The sequence below is a fragment of the Rhincodon typus genome, chromosome 18 (assembly GCF_021869965.1).
Source record: "Rhincodon typus isolate 14 chromosome 18, sRhiTyp1.1, whole genome shotgun sequence".
NCBI lineage: Eukaryota > Metazoa > Chordata > Chondrichthyes > Orectolobiformes > Rhincodontidae > Rhincodon > Rhincodon typus.
In genome coordinates this window covers 7,872,624-7,886,688 of record NC_063349.1, presented here as the reverse complement: position 1 = coordinate 7,886,688, position 14,065 = coordinate 7,872,624, and the positions used below count along the sequence as shown (strand labels likewise).

The following is a 14,065-nucleotide window of genomic DNA, read 5'->3' as shown; positions in this document are numbered from 1 at the left end:
TCTGCTCCTATGATGCTGCTTGGCCTGCTGTGTTCATCCAGCCCTGCACCTTGTTGTCTCGGATTCTCCAGCATCTGCAGTTCCTACTATCTCTGATTCGAAACGTTAACCGCTTTCTCTCCACACAGGCCGCAAGATTGACTGAGTTTCTCCAGCACTTCCCGTTTTCATTTGAGATCTCCAGCACCTGTCATATTTTAAAGGTCAAATGTTCTTTCCTTTGAAGAGATAACATCCTTTCGAAAGGAGAAGAACCAAAATAGGAATTGTAAGAAAAGAATGAGATGAAAATGGAACAGTTTTTCCAAGAAAAGTAATGCGATCTTGCTTTCTCTCACATCCACTAGGCTCTAATAACCCTCACAAACAAATTGACTTTTGCAGAGAAATGGAAGTGCTGCAACAACAAATAAAGAAGAACAAAAACAAAGCTGCTGGAAAAGCACAGCAGCTCTGGCAGCATCTGTGAAGGAAAAAACAGAGTTAACATTCTGGGTCTGATGGCCCTTCCTCAGAACTGATAGTGGCTAGGAAAATGTCAGTTTATTTGCAGAAAATAGGGAGCTGGGTGGGGTAGGGAGTAAACGATAGGACAGAGCCCAAAGAGAGAGAAAGACAGTTGAACAAAGGAGTTGCTAACGATCAGGCTGGGAGGGTGAAATAAATAAATAAATAAGGCTTCCACTTTTACATCTCTTTTCTTAACTACCCATCAGCTCAAAGCACTTCACAGTCAATGAAGCTCTGAGGATAAAAATGAAGAACTGTTAAAGTGTATATTAAACTGTTACATAAAACTAAACAGTCGCTTTCACACAAAAACAAAATACAAACATTAAGGTCATTGGTTACTTGATGATGATGGACAGTTAAATACCAGCAGGACGTCGGGATAAACTCTCTCCTTTTCTTCCAAATAATGGCATAGGATCCTTTACATCCATCTGAGGAAGCAGACAGGGCCTCAGTACTGCAGACTGCCCCCTGGCATTGCAGCACTCCCTCGGTACTGCAGACTGCACCTCCGGCATTACAGCTGGCACTCCTCATAATGCACTGATGGTGTGCCCAGTATCACAGCTTCTGACTTCAATGCCAGCCCAGCTGCCACGTTTTGCCAGGTGACTTTATTGTCGAGGGAAAGTGGTGGGCAGGAGAAGTTGTCCGCCATGCCAGCTCCCACAGGGCACTGTGATGACACTGGGGTCAAAGCCAGGAAAACCGGAGCTTGTGCTTGGGGGGGGGGGTTGTGGGGGGTGTTGGGGGGGGGGGGGTTGTGGATGCAGATAGCCAAGTGCACATGGAGAGCCCTCTGATGTTTCCAATGGTGGCTGGTGATCTGGGAAGGCGAACTGGTGCAAGGACATTGGTGCTGGAGACCCAGGTGCATTGCCTGAACTGCAGGTCTGAGACTGAACATGGCTCACGCAGTCAAGGGGCATCAGGAACAGGACTTCCACAACCCGAACTCTGCTACCCAGCTAACTACAGATCAGCAGCCAGTCTCACAACAATTGCCCAATAGATCAGAAATCAGGCCCATGAATGTCACCTCTAATTAGTATGTTTCTCCGCGGTAAGTTTTCCCAGTGAGCTGTATAAATGTCCGATGCTAATGGAACTAACTCCCCTCTTTTAAAACATGCTAACAGTCCATATGCTTAAATCACAAGTAACAGGATCACGGAAAATACGTGCAAAAAGATGACTGACCTACGAAGGGGACTAACTAAAGTAAAAGCTCTACACTAAATCATTAAGTTGGAAATCAAATCTCCACATCACAAGGAGCAAAGCAAGGGAACACTGGCTTGACTGAGTAAGCAGCAAGTTTATATTATCAGGAAATCTTCCTTACAAAGTGATCATTACATGAAAAGGACTTGCAGATAGGACGGAGAGATGTAACTCTTCCCAAAGCAGCTGCAGGCTGTAATCTGAGTCAGGGTGAGGTGGGGCTGCCTGGGATATGTATGTTCTTACTGTTACGGATGAACGCTGATAAACCAAATAGACTCCCTCATCCTGATCCATCTTGTAACCAAGGCTCAAAGAACAAGGTAACTAACTGCTGCAAGCCTGTGGACAGCTTTTAACAGTAACAGATAGGAAGAGTGGCAGAGGTAGGGAAAGGAGAAATGAGGATGTTGTGAGCCAAGCCCATGAGAATCCACCACGTACACTTACATTACAGGATTCAACACAACAGGACGGTGTTCACACTTCAGCCAATTACAGCTCCAGGTTCTGGTCCATGAATCTCAAAGCTCAGAGCCTAGGTCTCAGGCTGGGAGAGGAATGTGGCACCAAAAGCTTCTTCACTGATGTTCATGTCGTTGACACACACTGACCAGGTCAGCATTTATTGTGCCTGAGAAGGTGATGCCGAACAACCTGCTTAACTACAGACGTCCTTGTGGGTTAGGATGGTGACCCAGTGACAGTGAAGGAATGACAACATTGTTCCAAGTCATGACTGCGTCCATTTTGGAGGGAGACTTAGCGCGCACGTCTGGTACCTTTATCCATCTAGGCAGTAGAGGTTGTGGATTTAGAACATACTGTTAAAGGAGTCTTGGTGAGTTGCTGTAGAGCTTATAGATGGTATACACTGCTGTCACTGTGCACTGGTCGTGAATAGTGTGAATGTTGAAGGTAGTGATTGGGTGACAATTAAGTGGCTGCTTCGACCTGGGTGGCATCGTGCTCCTCGAGTGCTGTCGGAGCTGCACTCATCCAGGCAAGTGGGGAATATTCCATCATACCCCTGACTTGTGCCTGGTTGACGGCAAACAGGCTTTGGGGACTCATGCAGCAAGTCATTCGCTGCAGGATTCCTAACCTCTGGCCTGCTCTTGTTGTACACTATTTATAGGACAGGTCCTGCTTAGCTTCTGGTCAATGGTTCATGTTGGTAGTGGGGCAATTCAATGACCGTAAAGTTGCTGAATTTTACAGATGCATTTGAGGGAAGTCAGAAACGCACAAAGTGGAGAGAACAATGGGGATAATGGAGAACAGGAAAATGATGCAAAGTGGAAGGTCATTCACGTTCAGCATAAACAGGAATGCTGAGCACTTAGTCTATTTCTAGGCTGTAATTTTGCATGGCAGTTCTAAGCTGTAGTTACTACGTAGAGGCTTGTCCGTTTCTCTGTGGGGAACGGTGTTATGGGAGTGCCGAGCCATCCTTCACTCAGCACCTGCCTCCTTTCGATAACAGAACAATTTTCATATAAAGGTGGGGGGTGCAGGGAAGGAATGGGGAATTGGAGCAATGAAACAGCTTCTTAATGTTAAAAACCCACACCTAATCCATTTACAGTACAACATTTCTCTTCAATAGCGACAGATAATGAAAAGGAAAGCATATGGTTTAGTCATCTTTGAGCAGGAGATGGTTTTCAAACCAAATTAACTCTTTATAAAAGGGAGACGGGGGAAAGAAAAGTTGACTCAATGTACTGACAGTGCACTACCCATTAGCGTACCAGCTGCAGTTACTCCCAATACACTTGATCAGATTCTGAAAGCTTTTACTGCAACAAATCCAATACTAATTAAAATGTTAGATAAAATCGTGACCGATTGCACAGCAGCAATGAGAGCTCTTGTTAAGGCACTTGGTGAGTGACTACACTCTAGCACTCAGGGGTAATGAAGGGAAGGGTTTGGCTCTGACCTCAGCAGGCTTGCTGGAGACTGGAATCTTCAGCTCATTCACACTGTGCCTCAAATTGTCCTCCAGGGGGCCAGTCAATCAGGCAAGTTGTAATGGCGCAGCACCTCAACGACTTACAGAAAAATAGCTGCATAAGTATAAAATATTTTTGAACAATCCTTATCCCATTTAACAGCGGATTCAAGAATGCCACAGCAAGTAATAAACCTGACAATTATTTACATTTACAAGCACTGTAAGGCATTCATCTGCATATACACTGCATATAGACGACACAGGTCAGTTTAGACAACTCATGCGAGCAGGACTTTTAAGTAACTTCCTGTACAAAAATCCCTCTGAGTTTTACTTGTACTGATTTAGCAAAACAGATATCATCGTCATTTACTGCTCTAATTCAACATCATAATCATTAAGATGATCAAATTGTCACCGATTCTAAAGGTTATCTCCCCTGGCTGCGCCAATGTAATCTCACTGACATTCAATTCTAATCTTTCCAAACTATGATTTTACTCAAGGGTACCGCTGTAATAAAAGATGGAATCTGCATGACGCATGTCAAACAGACTGGTGTTATTTCACCCTAACTCCAACTGCTCGCATTTGTATAGCACCTTGAACTTCATAAAATGTCTCACAGTGATTCACAACAGCACTATCAGAAAGAATCTGAACCTCAACCAGAGTTACAGGAACAGACAAGCAAAAGCTTTGTCAACAAGATGGGCTGCGGGGAGGACAGAGAGTGGAAGTGAGGGCAATTTCCAGAGTTTGTGGTCAGGCCAACTGAAGTCAGAAGTCACACAACACCAGGTTATAGTGCAACGGGTTTGCTTAAAATCACAAGCTTTTGGAGCGCTGTTCCTTTAGCAGGTGAAGTCAAGATGCACGGACGTGTGGTCGGGAACTCTACTCATGCAGTCTCGATCGGCCCGAGATAGGATCCAGGGAGAGGGATGAAGCCAATGTTTGGAGAGTAGATACTAAAGAAAAATCGAAAGAACTGCAGATGCTGTGAATCAGGAACAAAAACAAAGTTGCTCAAAAGCTCGACTCTGGCAGCATCAGTGAAGGAAAAAACAGAGTTAACGTTTCGGGTCAGAAACGAGGAAGGCTCACCAGACCTGAAACGTTAACTGTTTTTTCCTTCACAGATGCTGCCAGACCTGCTGAGCTTTTCCAGCAACTTCTGTTTTTGTGCCTGGAGAGTAGAGTTTGTGCTCCGGATGGAAGACGATGGCTTCTGTCATCTCAGCACTAATTGGAGGAAATTTCTGCTCATTCGGTCTGAGACAAATAGACAATGGAGAAGTGGAAGAAGAGGTAGAACTAGGTACCATCAATATACACAAAAGATCTTGGACAATGTTGTCAGGGGCAGCATGTAGGCAAGGATAGATATAGACCTTGTGGGCGCAGGAAGAGAAGCTTTGGACACTCCAGGTTTGATTCAGTTTCTTTTTATTCATTCAGTGGATGTGGGCCTAGCATCTCTTGCCCATCCTTCGTTGCCCTTGAGAAGGTGGTGGTGAGCTGCCTTCTTGAACCACTGCAGTCCATATGTTATCAGTAGACCCAAAATGCACTCAGAGAGAATTGCAGGATTTGACCCAGCGACACTGAGGGAACAGCGATATATTTCCATGTCAGGATGGTGAGTGGCTCGAAGGGGAACTTGCAGGTGGTGGTCTTCCCATGTATCTGCTGCCCTCGTCCTTCTAGATAGAAGCAGTCATGGGTTTGGAAAGTGTTGTCTAAGAAGCCTTGGCAAACTTTGGCAGTGCTTCTTATAAATTGTACCTACTACTGCTGCTGAGCGTTGGTGGTGGAGGGTGTGTGAGTTTCTATGTGGTATCAAACCAATCGTTCTGGTTGATGTCAAGTTTCAAGCTGTTGTTATGGGAGCTGCACCCATCCAGGCATTAGAGCCAAGCAACTGGAGTGCCTTTGAACTGGACAAAAATAAACAGACTTAGCAGTATTCCTACATCAGTTTCTGTAACAAAAGCAGCATATTCCTGCAAATAGACCAAGTGCTGATCCAAGACACTGTTCCCCTTATCGTCACCAAAGGAAATCTCCTGACCTTGATCTTTGAAAAGGTTTACAGCTGGAAGTGCTGAATGAACTTACATTCTGCCTAATGCACCAACCTTCAGGAATGGCTGGGACTCCCACAGATGACTCTCTGCTTCCCACCCTTCCCAGTAACACAGCGAGGGGAACAACAGGAACAGCTCACACACCAGTGCTTGTGGGAGAAGCCCCTCAATCTTTCACGTCCTCAAGGTTTCTTTGGTGCATGAATACCAAAGAGAAGCTGTCCTTCTGGTGCAACAGCAGACGGGGATAGCAGGAACTACCAATGCTGGAGTCAGATTTAACACGGTGTGCAGCTGGAGGAACACAGCAGGCCAGGCAGCATCAGAGGAGCAGGAAAGTTGACGTTTCGGGTTTACACCCTTGATCAGGACTCAGTGCTGATGCCGACTACATCACTTCCACTAACGCTGCTGACCACATTGCTCCTTCTGCTTCCGCCCACACGACCATCCCCATACGCACACCCACTCCTGAGACAGTCTCCACCCCTACTCCCAGCTCCAGCTCTCCACCCGGCCCCAACCCCAGCCCCAAGCCCTGTTGGGTATTCACCGTCCCCTCCAGACCTCCCCCTCACTGAGGGCAAGTGCTCAGTCTTTAGCAAGGGGCTCACCTTCATTTCCCCTGCGCCCACACATTAACGAATTCTGTACATGCCTAGATGTCAAACTCTTCTTCTGCTGCCTCTGCGCCTATTTCCTTACCCGGGAGTCTAACCCACCCTCTGCAGCCCCCTTCTCCCGCCTCCAACACACCCCCTTCTCCTGGGCACCACTCCAAGGCCTCCTACCCTCCCGCGACCTCTTCATTTCCAGCTGCCTTCACGACATCAATCACCTCAACCTCTCCACCCGTCTCACCCACTCCAACCTCTCCCCCACAGAATGTGCAGCCCTCCGCTCCAACCCCAGCCTCACTATCAAACTAGCTGATAAGGCGGGGGGGGGAGAGAGGTTGCAGTGGTGGCATGCTACGTTGCTGTAGTTCTCCGCTCCAGGAGGAAATAACATCAAAAGACAATCTGGAGAGACAGTGCAGCAGCCAGGAGAGATTCCCGGCCTGCTAAACCTGCACAGACCCCAGCAACAACTGCTGAAAGCTAAACCTAAAATTTCTGCTTCTGCATGTGGGAGCTTGACCCCACCCATTCAGGCTGCTTCTATTGTTCCAGCTTTAACTGAAAACACCCAAGGATTCACAAGCTGTTACTTCTCATAGACTGCTTGGCACCTGTCTCCCAATCTTTATGTAATAAAAAACCAGGACAGAACATACCTCTGAGAGCTACAGCATCATCACAAGTATCAGATGTCCATGTTGGCAACACATACAAAGAAGAACACAAGATCTCCAGAGCTGTGCTTAGAGGACCAGGGCATGTATAGGCTACCAGAACGTGGAATTACTTTGCAGAAAATAGGAGTTGAAGCAGACTCTGCAACTCCCGTTTGAAGATAGCTGCTTACCTGGAAAGAAGGAATCTTCACTGACTGAACGAGGCAATAGGATTGGAGAAAGGCATTCAGAGAGATAAACAAACCAGTACAAATGTGTTGGGCCAAATAGTCACCTGCTCTGTGATGTTCTGCAGCTGATTCTTGATTCTCTTCGGGAGCAGCTAACCCAGGGTCGTCAGCGTGAAACTGAGCTAGTCAGAGGCCATAAGCAGGAATGCAGATCAAAGCCTGATAAACCCTCTGTGCAGCACATTCCTCAAGGACTCTGAGAAGCTCAACGCAATGTAGTCATCAGTGAAATCGCTAAATATTTCACATGCATTACCTCAAAGTATGTATCCCTAGCATATTCACATAAACGTGTCAGAAATAGGGCATCAAAGAAATTTGGTCCATAAAGCTTATTTGCCCATCAAATTCAATCATTCGCCCCAACTTCAGTATTTGTTCCTATCTCACTGCTTCTATCCCTTCATCTCCTCGCAGACCAAAATTCTGTCCATGCCAATCTTAAATATATTCAATAAAGTGGCATTCACAAAATTCCAAGGGAAAATATTAAAAAGGTGCACAACCCTTTGGCTGAAGAAATTTCTCCTCATCAGTCCTAAATAATCACCCTGTGACTGTGTTCCCATGTTTTAGATTCCCCTGGCTGGGGGAAACTACCTCTCAGTGTCTATCCTGCTGAGCTCCTTCTGAATCTTGTATGAGATCACTTCCCATTCTTCTAAACTTCAGAGCATGTAGACCCAGTTTACTCAACCTTTTATTATAAGACAAGCCCCTCATTCCAGAGATCAATCTAGCGAACCTTTGCTATCTATCCTGAAGTGTATCCCTCCTTAAATACAAAAGCCAAAACTGTACAAAGTATTCCATTCACCATCCCACCAAAGTCCTGAATAATTGCAGTCAGCCTCCTTCACTCTGATACTCCAAATAAAGTTCAACATGTCTTTTACCTGGCTAATTACTTGCTGCATCTGCAAGCTAACTTTATGCATGCAGCCCCAAGTGCCTCTGAACATCAACATTTATAGGTTTCATATCTTTAAAACAAGAACTTTTTTTTCCCAATTCTGACATCAGTGAATAACTTCACACTTCCCCACATGATAATGTGACTGCTACCTTGTTGCTCACTCACTTAAACTGCTTCAATCCTTTTGCAGTTTCTTTGTGTCCTGTTCCCAGGTTACATTCGCACCTCGCCTTCACATTGGATGGATACTAAATTTGGACTAAGAAAAGTTTTGCCAGCCCAAGTGAACATGGCCTGTATTATCCCTTACTTACAGGTACCACAAAGTACATCTCCACGGTGGCTCAGTGCTTAGCGCTGCTGCCTCACACAGTGCCAGGGACCCGGGTTTGATTCCACCCTCGGGCGACTGTCTGTGTGGAGTTTGCACATTCTCCCCGTGTCTGCGTGGGTTTCCTCCGGTTTCCTCCCACAATCCAAAGATGTGCAGGTTAGGTGGATTGGCCCGTAGTATTCAGAGATGTGTAGATTAGGTGGGGGATGGGTCTGGGTGGGATGCTCTGAGGGTCGGTATAAACTTGTTGGGCCAAGGGGCCTGTTTCCACATTGTAGGGATTCTAGGATTCTATAACCTTTTTACAACTACCTACTGCCATCCCAAAACTTCCACCACGAAAGTAAATACTTCCTCTTGGCTCCTATGTGTGCCCGGAACACCCAGAATGAACCAATCCCCCTCATCCTTCTGGTAATGGCCACACTCCTCATCAAGCTGAATTCTGAATGGAACAGTTCTGTTTTGCAGAAACACAAAGGGGAGACAGTGAAAGTCATTGTTTTGTTTCAAATGCAGGGCTACATTCACACGCAAGTGAGCCCATTTGGTGATCAGACCTTTAGTTTGTGAACCTGACTCTGTTTACCCAGGTTTAGACTGGCCAAGTGCCATGACCAGAAGAGGTCAGCTTCTGGCACAAGTCACAAGAATTTTAATGAGCCAGCTCCTCCTCTGAATGTAAATCAAGCAATGAAAAATCATCTGACCTGTAAAAGATTGGAGACTGACGGTCAGTAGATCTCTGCCATCTCAGTGCACCCTCTCAATACCCTGAAAAACAAAGAAAGACAGAGACTCTCATTTAATATCCCAAGGTCATGACAGGATTGCATCAAAATTAAGCATTTCTGCAGTATATTCACTGCTGTGATATTGATAATTCATCAGCTAATTTGCACACTGCAAGATCTGATGGTTAACAGCAAGGTAATAACCAAGGTCTAACTGTTTTATTGATATCAGTTCAGGGATAGATGACTGTTCTGGGGATCTTTTGGGTACAAAAGGAGCACAGCCTTGATTTAACATCTTTTCTTATTAACAGTGCCTCAGCCACTGCAGCACCCACTGCACATTGCACTAGAACGTCAGCCTAGATTCTGTGCTCCAGTCTGCAAAGTTGATCTCAAGACAAGAAATGCCCTCACTCAGAGGTCAGCTCTCGCTGAGACATGGACGACATCGGAGACAGGTCTTCTGGCTGACGAGGAACATTAATGGGTTGACAATCTGAGTGAAAGCACACATTTCACTAATTCCATTATGAGTTAACACCAAATGAAAGCTTATCAAGATGAGTGAATGCTAGTTATTGGACAGCACTGCACTCTTTGCTGTTGATGACAGCGCGAGATTAAGTTTAACTGGAGTCAAAAATTCACAGAAAAATTAAAACCATTACTGCAATCAAAAACCTTTGATGCACTTTCTATCTGAAGTTTCATGACTGTCGTTTCTGTTCTGAATAATTAATAGAAAAGAAAATGTTTGTGTCTTTCTGGCTGACCTTTCAAAGCTTTGCGCATCCCTTGACAACAAAAAAAACTCTGGACAGAGCAGTATGGTTGTTCAGCGCTATCTTCAAAATGTTATTAAACAGATCCCATGAGTCAAGTTAGAACATTCAAAAGAAAACAAATGCTTTTCATATCATCAGACAGTGGGAGGAAAATGCAAGCGTATTTATAAACAGCAAGTCATTATAAATACTCTGTGGTTTCATTATTATTCTTTTCATTTGAAACCAACAGTGTGTTGGCACTACATCCACTCTCTCTATCACCGACGCTCAGTAGCAGCAGTGTGCACTATCTACAGGATGCACTGCAGAAACTCACCAAAAATCCTCAGACAGCACCTTCCAAGCCCACGACCGCTTCCACCTAGAAGGACAAGGGCAGCAGATACAATGGAACGCCATCACCTGCAAGTTCCCCTCCAAGCCACTCACCATCCAGACTTAGAAATATATCGCTGTTCCTTCACTATCGCAGGGTCAAAAGCCTAGAATTCCCTCCCTCATGGCAGTGTGGGTCAACGCACAGCATATGGACAAGTTCAAGACAGCAGCTCACCACCAACTTCTTAAGGGCAGCTAGAGAGAGACAATACATGCTGGCCAGCCAGCTAGTGACACCCACCTCCCACAAATCAAAAAATAAAACAAATAGTCCACAGTCGTATTGACCAGTTTGCCTGGTTGGAGGATGACATAATAAGGGTTGGTACAATAAAGATTTCTGGGTAAACCACACTGCCATGGTTCACCCAGTTTATCCAGTGTCTGGTGACATAAGCCTCGCTCTATGCCAGCAATAAATGACAATACGACTGGTATGAATAGGAGAGTAAATTCGACCGGGGTCGCTGCATCAAATGGCTTTCCAGGGACTCCTGCTGGATATGTGCATGCGACATGGAATCAGGGTGGTACTGAACATGACCATAAAATCATTCCATGTCAAACAGCCAGATCACACTCTGTCTCGGGTCACACATGGAAAGATGACCACTTAGGAAAGGGAAGCACTACCTTCAAGTGATACACTCTCTACTTTCCTACTTGGGAATCTTGGATTCTTGTTAAATTGCTTATGAATGTATGGCCATTATTTTATTCAATAATTAATATGCTGTCTCCATCATTTAAGTTTCCCTCAATCGATCCTCGAAAAGTCCAAATCCAGTGTGCTCCACCAACGTTTCCAGCCTCCTACAATCTCATCATGTCCAACACTGACCAATTCTTCCCCATAAACTCAAACCAGCAGCACTTGCACCTCCCTCAGTTTCCTCACCTTCCAACTTCAGGACTTCAAATCCCAAAACACACTTTGGCCAAACTGAGACTTCTTTATTCACCTCATCTTCAAGGTCTTTTGAATGCCAACTTGGACGTTTCACCTAGGCTTCCCAAAAATGAAAAGTCACTCCCGCACCCAGACACAAAATCCTCATGAAGTTTCAGATTGGCTCTGGCAGATTGTCAGCAAATGAGGAATCACAGGGGAAATAGGACTGAATGAGAGTTGGTTTGGGATCGAGTGCCAGAGCAACCGTAGGAAACACTGTTTGGTCTCTTGCAACTAGGTCCGCCTCTTAGCGGTTATAAGGATTCAGCTAAAGTTCAGGTAGATCCACAGGGACATCTTGAAGGTTCTATTATTGCATCAGAGCTAACAGCCTGTCATCTTGTGTCAAAAATTACTGCAATGAAATTTGGCTTAACCTTTTAAGGTTACACTTTCATTGAAACTTTACAGTTGATGCTTAAGAGTATTCGTCCAGAATTCGGAGCCCACCCTCATTTTTGAATTGAAGGAGAGTGAGATCCCTATTCCAGTGAAGAGCACCCCACTTTGCTCTGAAAACCATTGAACCTTAACTCTACATTTGTGTAAATTAAGTCTTGTTGTGGATCTGACTATCGTCGCGCTGAGATAAACCTGGATGCACTCTTAACACAATGGTACCAAGATTGAAATGTATTACTCTTTGTCAGATTTCAAATCAGTCCTGAGAGGAGGCATGGATGCAATGAGCTAAGGCGGGCCACTTACCTCTTAGAACATCCACGAACATCACCTGTGTGACATGATCAGAAAAAGGGATGAATAGTTGGTATGCGACTATTGAGAGACACACAGGATAGAAGTATCATGCTTCAGACAGAACTAAGTGACCTTTGACTCGTGCGCTGAAATGTTACATGGAGGTAGTGGCCCGGAGCACAGGTTAAAATCGGTGGATGACTTTTACACCAATTGGTCAGGCGGTGGTGACTGCTGAGACTATGGCGGTCCCCAGTGAAGAAATGGCATGGAATTGGATTTAAAGGTAAACCCTAATCTTTTTGAGCCCATTTGCCAGGCCCTGATAAGGAGGTTCGGAGTTGAGAAGGGTAGGGGTGTGCAAACACAAGACGGGGGAAGAGAACTTTCTGGGGGCTCCATTGGGCACAGAGTGGCCGTTCAAGAGGCAACCAATACTACCAGCTCCCAATTCACAACAACAATGCCAGCTCGCAGACTTGGGGCAAATGGCACTGTTCCCCCAACTCCCATCCCACTCGTGGAAAAACACTAGTGGTGGCAGATTTAGGCCTGTTTGTGGTCAGTGCGAGCGGGTCATCAGGCACTTTCCCCCTCAGATGTCAAATACCAATGGCGGCAGATAGGTAATGGACATGGCACCAGCATCATTGCACCTCCTGCCTGGTGCCCATTCCCGGGGTGGAGCATTATAGAATCCCGACAATATGGAAGCTGGCCAAAGAGAGAGAAAGATAGTTGGACAGACAAAGGAGTTGCTAACATCGGTTGTTTACTCATCCCATCGTTTATTCCCTACCCCACCCACCTCTCCATTTTCTGCATATAAACTGACGTTTTCCCAGCCACCATCAGCTCTGAGGAAGGGTGACCGGACCCAAAACATTAACTCTGTTTTTTCCTTCACAGGTGCTGCCAGACCTGCTGAGCTTTTCCAGCAACTTTGTTTTTGTTTAAAATTCTGCTTATGGTACCAAATCATCTCTGCCACTGGGATCACGTTTCACATCTCAGTCGGTTGTACGCTCATTGGTAGAGATTGAGTTTAATGATCGGTGAAGAACTGGATGAACGTTTCATTATTTAAAGAATTAATGAGAGGTGAGCTGAACCAGATGGATCTTGTGTTTTATTTCACTGGCTCTCTCTATATTCCTATAACACTGCGCTGTCCACTCGCAGTACTACAGAAGACAGCACCAATTCCTAACCATCATCATGGGAGGTCTATGGTATAGGATCGCTGCTTCAAAAGGTTAGGAAAACAAGTAACAAGATACAAAATGATAATAGTCTTGACTCAATTATTTAGCTTGGTGATGGGAGGATGTTTGATGTGCTGCTGAAACAGTCCAGTGGAATACGAGGATAACAGCTTGAATGTAAAGGTGGTTTCCTGTCAGTCTCATTCCTTTCCCAGCATGCATCTTACAATTACCAGGAGCAGGGCATCTCCATGCCAACACGGTCAACTGGTGAGGTGCTTAAATAGGGTTTGAAATGGCATTCTCACTCCCTACATCTTCACACCAGCTTGGCAAAGTGCCTCCAGTTGAAGCTCACTGTCTTAAGTTTGAGCTGGCAAGATCATCTCCAAAATAAATGTGTACACTGAGCATTATTTAATGAAGGAACTGTGGGGCAATTGTGACTGACAAAGAGGCTGCTTCAGTAAAACAAATGTGATAAGTTTACACCGCTCCTTGTATACTGTTGTGAAATCCCATTTAAAAATTCCCTGCAATGAATTTCAGACTGACTGAGGCCCTGGATAACATTAGGATATTGTCAATGCTGGGATTGAAACGACATCCCAGTTGGCTTTCCATAACTAGCTGCCCAGAATTCTCCTCATTTCCCTTGCATTTCTTGATTGACCAAAGTGTGAGACAGAGCCAGTGTAATATGGATCTGGGACCACATATTGTGATATATGAGCATTGATCT

At 45.2% G+C, this 14,065-nt stretch overlaps 1 protein-coding gene across 1 annotated transcript in view; it reads right to left on the bottom strand.

Annotated features, from left to right (window-relative positions):
* cntn1b (contactin 1b) overlaps positions 1 to 14,065 on the bottom strand; it is a 685,547-nt gene that overhangs the window by 590,393 nt on the left and 81,089 nt on the right. The window contains exon 2 of the mRNA XM_048607547.1: positions 9,275 to 9,338. The gene's annotated coding sequence lies outside the window, so the exon portion shown is untranslated. The remainder of the gene's footprint in view (positions 1 to 9,274; positions 9,339 to 14,065) is intronic.